Source organism: Humulus lupulus, chromosome 7, assembly GCF_963169125.1.
Source record: "Humulus lupulus chromosome 7, drHumLupu1.1, whole genome shotgun sequence".
In the NCBI taxonomy this organism is placed as follows: domain Eukaryota; kingdom Viridiplantae; phylum Streptophyta; class Magnoliopsida; order Rosales; family Cannabaceae; genus Humulus; species Humulus lupulus.
In genome coordinates, this window is record NC_084799.1 from 161,039,908 (window position 1) to 161,048,724 (window position 8,817).

Consider the following 8,817-nt stretch of genomic DNA (forward strand, 5'->3'; position numbering starts at 1 on the left):
TACTCCAAATTTTTAAAGGATCTTTGTACTGTTAAAAGAAACACTAATGTTCCTAAAAAGGCGTTTTTAACTGAACAAGCTAGTTCCATTATTCAATATAAGAGTCTTGTTAAATATAAAGATCCTGGGTGTCCCACAATTTCATGCATTATTGGTGATCATTTTATTAACAAAGCTTTACTTGATTTGGGTGCTAGTGTGAATTTATTGCCTTATTCTGTTTATAAGCGACTTGGTCTTGGTGAGCTAAAACCTACCTCTATAACTCTTCAATTAGCCGATCGTTCTGTGAAAATTCCTAGAGGCATTATAGAGGATGTTTTGATAAAAGTTGATAAATTTTATTTTCCTGTTGACTTCATTGTTCTTGATACTCAACCTGTGGAAAATATGCATGCTCAAATTCCTATCATTTTAGGTAGACCATTCTTAGCTACATCTAATGCAATCATAAATTGTCGTAATGGTGTTTTGAAATTATCTTTTGGAAATATGACTGTTGAATTGAATGTATTTAATGTTGTTAAATCTGTTGTGTGTGAGGAAGTGCATGAAGTTAACATGATAGATAGTATTTGTGAAGATGATGGAAATGACTTACTTGATTTTTGTGAAAAATACTTTGGTATGAACTTGCATATTGATGACTTTAATGATGATGTGAATGCTTTGCTAGAGTCTATACCCTTAAATGAAACCAAAGTTGAACCTTTTTCACCCTTAGGTCATGTTCAATCAATTTCTGAGTCTCCAAAGTTAGACCTTAAACCTTTACCAGAAAAATTAAAATATGTTTTTTTAGGAGAATCTGAAACTTTACCTGTTATCATAGCATCCGCTTTAGATAAAGAACAAGAAGATAAGTTGTTAGATGTCCTTAGAAAACATAAAGAAGCCATAGGTTGGACCATTGGAGACATTAAAGGAATTAGCCCATCCATATGTATGCATAGAATCCATCTAGAAGAGAATGCTAAAACCTCTCGGGAATGTCAAAGAAGGCTAAATCCAAATATGAAAGAAGTAGTTAGAGAAGAGGTCATAAAATTGTTAGATGTAGGTATCATTTACCCTATTTCTGATAGTCAATGGGTTAGTCCAGTTCAAGTTGTGCCTAAGAAGTCTGGGATCACGGTTGTTGAAAATGAGAAAAATGAATTAATCCCTACTAGAGTACAAACGAGGTGGAGAGTGTGCATAGATTATAGAAAGTTGAATAATGTTACTAGAAAAGATCATTTTCCATTACCTTTCATTGATCAAATGCTTGAACGATTAGCTGGCCATGCATATTATTGTTTTCTTGATGGGTATTCGGGGTATAACCAAATCCCCATCGCCCCAGAAGATCAAGAAAAGACTACTTTTACATGCCCTTTTGGAACTTTTGCATATCGTCGCATGCCCTTTGGATTATGCAATGCACCTGCGACCTTTCAAAGGTGTATGATTTCAATTTTTTCTGACATGGTTGAAAGATTTCTTGAAGTATTTATGGATGATTTTTCTGTGTTTGGTTCCTCTTTTGATGAATGTTTGCACCATCTTTCACTTGTTTTAATTCGCTGCAAAGAGAAAAACCTTGTGCTTAACTGGGAAAAATGTCATTTTATGGTTTAAAAAAGGAATTGTTTTAGGTCATGTAATCTCATCTGATGGAATAGAAGTTGATAAAGCTAAAGTTGACCTTATTTCAAAACTTCCCCCACCTAAAACTGTGAAAGAACTTAGATAATTCTTAGGCCATGCCGGTTTTTATAGAAGATTTATAAAAGACTTTAGCAAAATTTCTCGGCCTTTATGCCATTTACTTGGAAAAGAAAATGCTTTTGTCTTTGATAATAATTGCCATGTTGCCTTTGAAAAATTAAAAAATTTGTTGACTACTGCACCCATTATTCGACCTCTTGATTGGAAAATACCTTTTAAAATAATGTGTGATGCTTCTGATTATGCTATAGGTGCAGTCTTAGGACAAAGACTTGAAAAAATACCTCATGTAATTTACTATGCTAGCAAAACTTTAAATGATGCTCAATTAAATTACTCCACAACCGAAAAAGAATTGCTTGCTGTTGTTTTTGCATTGGAGAAATTTAGATCTTATTTGTTAGGATCTAAAATTATTGTTTATTCTGATCATGCTGCATTAAAATATCTCTTGTCGAAAAAAGATGCTAAGTCTCGTTTGATCCGTTGGATCTTGCTTTTACAAGAATTCGACTTAGAAATACGTGATAAAAAAGGATCTGAAAATGTTGTTGCTGATCATTTATCTAGACTAGTTGTTGAAACTATACATGATTCCACTCCTATCACTGAAACTTTTCCTGATGAACAATTAATGCATATTTCTTCATTACCTTGGTATGCTGATATTGTTAATTATTTGGTCACTAAAGAAATACCATCTCATTGGTCTAAGCATGATAAATCTAAATTTTATTCTGAGGTGAAAAACTTTATTTGGGATGATCCTTACTTGTTTAAATACTGCCCTGATCAAATAATTAGAAGATGCATTCCAAACTGTGATCAATCTAAAATCATATCTTTTTGTCATGATCATGCATGTGGAGGACATTTTAGTGGTAAGAAAACAGCTGCTACAGTTTTACAATGTGGTTTTTATTGGCCTACTATCTTTCATGATACATATGTTTATTGTAAAGCTTGTGAACGTTGCCAAAAGTTAGGAAGTTTAACTAAAAGAAACATGATGCCTTTAAATCCTATTCTTATTATTGACATATTTGATGTTTGGGGCATTGATTTTATGGGACCATTTCCTAACTCTTTTGGTAATCTTTATATACTTGTTGGAGTTGATTATGTGTCTAAATGGGTTGAAGCTATTGCATGCCACACTAATGACCACAAAGTTGTGCTTCGGTTTTTAAAAGAAAATATATTTTCCCATTTTGGTTCACCACGTGCTATAATTAGTGATAACGGTACACACTTTTGTAATAGGCCATTTGAACATTTGATGAAACAATATGGCATTACGCATAAAGTCTCAACACCATATCACCCACAAACTAGTGGTCAAGTTGAAGTGTCTAATAGGGAAGTTAAGCACATTTTAGAAAAAACTGTGAATCCAACTAGGAAAGATTGGTCCTTAAGACTCATTGATGCATTATGGGCGTATCGTACCGCGTACAAAACGCCCATTGGCATGTCACCCTACAGACTTGTGTATGGAAAGGCATGCCATTTACCTGTTCAGTTAGAACATAGAGCCTTTTGGGCAATTAAGCAGTTAAACTTTTCTTTAGACAAGGCAGGTGAGAAACGAAAGCTTCAACTCAATGAACTAGACGAAATTAGGAATGATGCATATGACTATTCAAAAAAGTATAAGGATCGCATGAAATTTTACCATGATAAAAATATTTTGAGAAAAGATTTTTATCCAGGTCAGAAAGTCCTTTTATACAACTCTCGTTTGCATTTATTCCCGGGAAAGTTACGCTCTAGGTGGTCCGGTCCTTACATTGTTCGTATTGTTTTTCCACATGGAGCTATTGAAATTGAAAATCCTAAAAATGGTGATATATTTAAAGTTAATGGACAAAAATTAAAACCAATTTTAGAATTAAAAACTGATAAAGTGGATGAGATACTCCTTGAGGACCCTGTTTACCATGCTCTTTGATTCCTGTGTGATCTTGATAACTTGTGTTTTATTTGTATTGTTGTTTTATGTGCGATTTAATTTTTGTTAGTTGTATCCTGTTCTATCTTGTTCTATCTTCGCAGTGCACAATATCGAGGTACGACCATTCTAAACTTTACACTATTGTCAATTTTAATTTATATTTATATTTTGACACATTGAGGACAATGCTTAAATTAAGTTTGGGGGTATCGAGTTTTATTGTGTTTGTTTTGTGTTTTATTTATGTTTGCTTTGCGTTGTTTTTAATGTTTTGTGTTTTATTTTATGTATGCTTGTTTGAAAAGAAAAAAAAAATGTTTGTTTGAATTTTTTATTTATTTATTTATATGTTGTTGTTTTGTTTTTTTTTTTTTATTTATTTGTTCATTTTCATAAAAATTCAAAAAAAATAAAAAAATTATTTAAAAAAAATAAAAAAATTTGGTGATATTTTTCATTTTCAATGATAAAAATTCTGATTGAGTTTGAAATTAATTCTCTTAAAAATATGAATAATTTTTAAGCTTTGTTTTTAATTATACGGTCAATTTTGCTTGTAACAAAAATTACATTTTTCATAAAAACTCTTATTTCCTACAAGTTGCCGGACAATCTCCCTTTGCTGCAACACCATCATTTCAACCACATTCTCTTGATTAGCTCTTAGAGTAACTAATTCCTCTTGTACTACAATCAAATTTGTTTGCAAGGTTTCAACATCAATCTCATTCTCTTCCAGTTCTAGTTCCACCTGTGGCTCTTCCTCCGCAACATCTTGTGGAGGAGGTTGATTTGGCATGCTTCCAGATGTCTGCCCTGCTTGACCTGCTTTCCTGAAGGTTTTCGCCATTTTTGATCTTGAAGGTCTTGAGTTCAGCTCTCAACGAGAGCACCAAAATGTTGACTGATGATTTAGCCAACGACACGGAGTCACCAAACCATAAAGATTTATAAGTTGAATGCAAGAACTAAACAACACAATGATTTATAGTGGTTCGGCCCCAGATATTGGTAATGACCTACGTCCACTTAGTGTTTTTATTGGTGTGCTTTGAAACCTGCGATCAACAAACTAGGGTTCACTGATAACTCTACAAAATAGAGTTATTTTACCACTATTTTATATGCTAAGTGTTGCTTAATTCTTGAGTTTTTAAATAATTTATTAAGTTTTTAAGTAATTTTGAATTTATTTGTCTTATCATGTTTTTATATACTTTTGTGTGTTTTTATAATTATATTATTGTAAAATGTTGTAGTTTAATTATTTAAAATTAATATTGTTAAGTTAGGAGTAAAAAGATGTAATGTTGAGCTTAAATGTTAGGTGAATTAAATTTTAATTAATATTTTCATGAAACTTTTATTGTATAATTTATTATTGAAAATATTTGATTTTAATTTAATTTATGTTTGTTTTATAGGGAAGTGGTTGCATTTTATTTGCTCTTGAGGAGAAAGAAAAATATAGAAGAAAAGTGGCAAATGTCAAAGAAGTTGGCATTTTTGATAAGCCCAAATGAACCTCTGCCACCTTCGGCCCAGTCCAGGCCCGCCAGGCCCACTGCCACCTCCATCAGCTTCTCTCCCTCACACATCACCAGGCCCAGCGTGAAGCCCATCTGGCTCTCCCAGCCTTGCGTCTGGCCTAGCCCCAAGGCTCAGCAGGTTTCTCCAACCAAGCAGTCATTTCCCTTCCAGCAACTTATCCTCCAGCCGCCACCTGTCCAAGCAACTTTCGGCCTTGCACCACTCCAAGTCACCACAGCCCCAACACCTCACGCCTGCACCAAACTGCCAGCAACAAGGCACTTAAGCATTCGGCCAGACCAAAACGCCCAGCTCCCCAGCCGTACGGACCAGCTTTTGGGCCGCCTGCCACCAGCCAGGCCCAGCTTGTCCTCAGCCCACAAGGCCACGCCTGCCACCAGCAGCCTAGTGCTGCATTTTTGCCACTTTTTGAGCCTAAATTTGCCTAAGTGTACCATTTGTCCCCTATGCTCAAAATGCCACTTTTTACCCATTTTCTATACACTTTTTACCCCAAAATCATCATCACTCCTACAATTTACCCCTATTTACCATATTATTATTAATTTAATCAATTTACTTAATGTAAATTGATTATTTTAATAATCTCATTTTGGCTATAAATAAGGGTTTTGAAGACCATTTTTGGGGTGCTTAATGTTTTGGTTACCATCTTTTTCTCTCATTTTCTCTCTACCATTCTCTCTTCCATTTGGGTTTTTCAAGAGCATTTTGCAAGTATGTATGTCATTTATTTTGTAATTTCTATTCTAGTTATGTGCTTCTAATCTTTTTCATAAGATTATTAAGATCATGATGAAGCAACTTGTAACTAGGTAATATTTATGTTGTATGTTGATTTCCCTTGTAATGCAACAAAGTCTATGGATTTTTCTTCTTCATATATTTCTTTCATCTTAAATATCTTGTATTTTAGATTGTTAGGACATATTTACACTTTGTTCTTCATTAGTGCATAAACATAATATTCTTTGCGTAAGGTGTGTCATTAAATTGTACACATCCATGCTTAGAACAAAAATATTATGTTTTGCCTTATAAATAATGTTCATTGATTTATTTGTTATTTCATTAGATTGATTTACACTAAATGCTTTGAAATTATAATTTTGAAAAGTGAAGAAAAATCCTATATTTTTATAAGAAATTTGTGCTTAAAATTATAAATCTTTTTGGAAAATGATAGTTTAAATTATTTTAACTATCACTAAAACTTGGGAATCAATATACTAATAAATATTATTAAACTTACATTTTGTGGATTCTAGTATCTTAATAATCTTTTCATTTAACACTTATTTTCAACTCATTATTGCGTTATTTTTATTCTCTTAAATAGCTTTATTTTTCAATCTTTTATTTTATGTTCATAATATTAAAACTCATCAATCTTTGGAGCTAGGTTAGAATTTATTATTTTTGATTTAAAATAGTTTCATTTTCGATTTTAGACAACTCCCTTGGGTTCGACATCCTTGCTTACACGATCATTATTCTATATGGACGATTTGTGCGCTTGCGATATATAAATTTTTAAACATACGCGTTTTGGGTCCATCATTCACTGAGTTTCACAAGCTCCAAAAAAGGATACAAAAGTTGTGTATAAAAAACACTAGTTTTCTCTTAATAGAAATTATTGCCTATCCTTGAATGAGTCCCATCCATCCTATTTATAGGCTCAAGGATGCACATATGGGCCGATGGGCCGTGTTTAAACTTTGTTAAAATGCATTTTAATAATAACAGAAATCATAATCTTTACGCATAAATAGGGTAAAGTATCTTAGAAATATCTGACTTATAATTGTATTTGAAGTCTGGTTTCGTTTCTACGATCAGAGCTGGTCACATATGTCAGCACATCTTCTGTCTTACTATTCAATATCTTTCTTGAATCCATCGGGCAACTTATATTCTAGTCGTTGGTCGACCAGACTGCCATCATTAAAAAGTCACGTGCCCCTTAGTCGTGCCACGTCAGCAGGCAAATATTTTTTAGGGTATATAGTTATTAACAACCTACTATTCGATCAAAATAAGAAGACAAAATATCTTATTTTATGAGCTATACCCACGGTTTCGATAATCATAGATTTAGTCCTAGTCGTCACCGTAGGGGTGAGTCTAGTAGAATTTGACCTATAATTATCTATCTTTCGAAATCTAACATTGCCAAAATAACTAATGAACACCTTCCGTAGGGGGGCGGATCAAAGCATCTCGAGGTCCCATTAAGTTATTGACCTTGTTAAACTAACGGTGGAGAACGAATATCAATTCTTAAAGTAAGCTCATTATTAATTAAAAATGGTGTTTTATTATTGATTTTCGAAAATTAATGACTGTGGTTCTCCAAAAAATTATAAAATTAAATTTTTAAAACCGAAGTCTTATAATTTTCTATATTAATTCTAAAGTGTCACATTGAAACAAATTCAATTAAATTATAATTGACTTGTTGCTAATTAATATATAGGTTTAACTATTATAATGAACCTATACAATTAAGTCCAACTCAAGCAAATTGGGCTTGTATGGAGGAGGGTTAGGTCCTTATGTCGTTCCCACAACTAAGGCCCCTATACTTCCATACGAAGTCCAAAAAGACAAGAATTTAAACTTTCGTTTTATTAATTGGTTAGGCCCACCATAGTCATGCTAAGCAAAATGGCCTTCACAAGTGGAACCACCATCAAGTGAGAAATTTAAACTTTACATTTTCTAATGGGCCCAAATAAATCCTATCATTTTATGAAGGGCAATTTTCACTTATATACAACAAAAGTAAAGAAATTACTGTAATAACATCAATAAAACTAATTACAAAATATATACAATCTATACCATTTTAATATAAATAATTATGAAAATGCAATCCTTAAAATTAAGACACTTTCCTTATATGTATTAGTTTCAAAATTTGTAACTTCCCATAAATAAAATACATACAATAAAACCGTAATATTAGATATAAATGATATGATATGAATAAATATACACAAATAATATCATACAATTAATATCTGATTTACACAAACAAAAATAGAAATATGTAATCACTATTATTAGGTGCCATTTTCAAAAAATTTGGACATATATCTTCAACATAATCTCTTTATTATATGAGGAAACAAAAAAATGCAACGTAGACATCCAAAAATACAAAACAAATCTGTAAAATCAGATATAAATGAAGATATTTATTAATTAATATATGATATGAATAAATATACAAATTTAATATCATACAAATAATGACGGATTTACACAACAAACAATTGGAAAAACATAATCACACTATTATCAAGCGCCATTTTCAAAAAAATTGGACATATATCTTCACAAATCTGCATTTGTTCACAATTTCAAGAGAAAACAAAAGAAAAAATGTTGGTTGAAAGAAAAATAAATATGTTTATAATTTCATATAAGAATTAGGGGTATTGATCTAAAGCACACTTCTTATACAAAAGATGCAATATCCACTTTTGAAGCTGCTATTTTGAGACACCATTTTTTCCGGTAAGGTAAGCTTTTGGAATAATTTATATGTCAATATTGTTTTAAAGTATATATATATATATGTTTGATTTAACATT